Raw genomic sequence first — 2676 nt, forward strand, 5'->3', positions numbered from 1 at the left:
TCGATTGTTGAGGGGCTTGGTGTCTAGTTTGTAAGCTTGCCCAAGTCTTCAACTCATTGTCCAGCCTTTTCCAGGAAGGTGGGCTGGGAATTGCCACGGCCCAATGGGCTGAGATGGTGGGGAGGCTGGCTCTGGGTTGTGCCATCGTGGGATTTTCTATATGGTATCGAAGCAGGTGTGCTCGTCCCCGATAAAAAAAATTTCCACTCGTTGGGTCGTGAGCTTTGGTACCCAGTCCACGAGTGCGGGGGAGTGTTAAAAGGTGTTAAAGGGATAAAAATTCCACATCGATTGTTGAGAGGCTTGGTGTCTAGTTTATAAGCTCGCCCAAGTCTTCAACTCATTGTCCAGCCTTTTCCAGGAAGGTGGGCTGGGAACTGCCACGGCCCAATGGGCTGAGATGGTGGGGAGGCTGGCTCTGGGTTGTGCCATCGTGGGCTTTTCTATATTAATGAACAAAAATCATTCAATAACTTTATTTGATCAAACAAATTAAAACAGTGTGGTGACAAATTACAGTTAGATATCCATATAGTACCAATCTTCTTGCACTGCAGGTATATATCATATAAGGCTCGCTTCTTTTATTGGGGAATTAATTCACACATACACACATATATATGTATGTATGTATGTATCACTTGACAACATATTTCAAAAGGCCAGGAATGTGAATTTGAATCATGTAGTCTTCCCAGTTGAAGCTAGTAGGATCACAGTTATACGGATCCACCTCCCTACTGCCTTGTCTTGCTCCCATTCTCAATTTCTCAGTGTTTGTGTCGTCAAAGCTGCATCAGACACCAGTTTAAATATAGTTATAATGTCAAAATTTAAACACCAAATTAAAGTGTATTTTTTTTTTTTGAAAAACTCAACATGTCATTCGGATAACTGAGTAGGTGTAAACCTCGTGCGTCAGAACAACCTACGCTATCTTGGAGGTAGGTAAGATTGGGTCAAAACTCATGTGGATAGGGGTTCGGAAATAGGACTTACCCACAGAATCAAGATTTCATAAAGAAATGTCCTAATTGGTTGGTTCGAACTCTCTAACTCGGGCAACATAGTCCTAAGTCCGGACAGATAACAAACTAGGTTTTCTTCAGGTGATTAAATTAACTAATTAATTAATTAGCTACATACGTACATGCCCTTAAAGAGTACATAAGGCCTATAAATTTCCACCAAACGCAACAACAGCGAGAATTTCCTGTTCGCTGTTCTGTAAGTATCACTATACCGCTGTCCAGATAACACATTCACCAAATGAAGCCCCTTCAAACAAGAAATTGAACACACAACTTGTGTTAGTTATATATAAACCCCTATATATATATAACCCTAAACCCTATATAATATATATATGAAATAATTTTCAAAATAGAGACAAAAGAAAAGAAAAATAACACTAACCTTTAAGGGTAGTGCATAACGAGCTGTCATGTATATGCGGAACTTAGCCATGCTGTTCAATAACTTGCCCTTACTGACTTTAATCGGCTTCCCATTTTTGTTAATCAAAGGATTTGTGTGGGCAACATTTGGTGAATTTGAGAATGTTGGATAATGTAAGAGGATTTCTCAAGGAAGAACCTACATGATACACAATTTGTATGGATTGTGTTTGATTTGCATGAGCCACCATTGCTATGAGTATTGTGTTTACGACCATATCTGCTGGAATCTGTATCATTTTATTCAACAACAAAAAAAAAAAAAAAGAGTTTAATTAACTAACTAAGCATGAACATGCCGAATAATTAATCACTACCATATCAAGGACTGTATTTGAGCCACCAGAAAACATTTTAGTTTTTCCCTTGCCGTAATTTATAACTACGGTGTCCATGGTTCTGTAACAAACAACAACATATATGTATATGCAATTGTTAGAAACATTATCAAAATTAAGGTAAATATTGGTGGATTATATTATATATCTAATCAAAAAGGATTACCTTAAACCTTCAATCCAGCCAGGGAAAGGTTCTTTGTAAGTACTTGATATACCTGGTGGGCGTATGATGATCAAAGACATATTCTCTCTACACTCACCAAGAACCATCTCTCCCATTGCTTTAGTGAAAGAATAGGTGTTTGGCCATCCATGAATCTTTGCCCTAAATAATAATTAATTAGGTAAATTTATTTCACATATATTAATTAAGACTAAATATATATTTAAAGTTCGCAACTATCTAGCTTGAGAAAAAAAAAAGAAAAAAAAAAACCTTTTCATGCCGAGATCTTTTAGGGTGGACGTAATTGTTTTCTCTGTAGCATTCTGTGCATTGAGTTGTTTCAAATTTTCCTCTACAATTTTCTTCTCGGCATAAACGTTCAACTTTGTTGTTCCTTTGAGAGTTTCACCCATATAAAATGATTTCTCTGATAAAAGTCCCTCTCTTTCGCCACATACATAAGCTGTATGAATTAATTAATTAATTAACAGCCAAACTTTCATTAAAACAAATTAATTAATTAATCAACATGAAGGACGCCTAATCCCTGAAACTAATCAATTACCCGTCGATACATGAAGAAGCATATTGACTTTGACACATCTTGTAGCGAAGTTTATGACATTGAAAGGTCCAAAAGTGTTGGTGCCCAACGCGACGTCGTACCTTCCATCCATATATAATTAAGGAAAAAATATTGTTAATTAGCTAG

The 2676-nt window shown here is 36.8% G+C and overlaps 1 pseudogene; it reads right to left on the reverse strand.

The window, feature by feature from the left end:
• Window positions 1–637: 637 nt before the first annotated feature.
• On the reverse strand, window positions 638–2641 carry LOC120002449 (annotated as a pseudogene).
• Window positions 2642–2676: the final 35 nt, after the last annotated feature.

The sequence above is a fragment of the Tripterygium wilfordii genome, chromosome 7 (assembly GCF_013401445.1).
Source record: "Tripterygium wilfordii isolate XIE 37 chromosome 7, ASM1340144v1, whole genome shotgun sequence".
Classification (NCBI taxonomy): Eukaryota; Viridiplantae; Streptophyta; class Magnoliopsida; order Celastrales; family Celastraceae; genus Tripterygium; species Tripterygium wilfordii.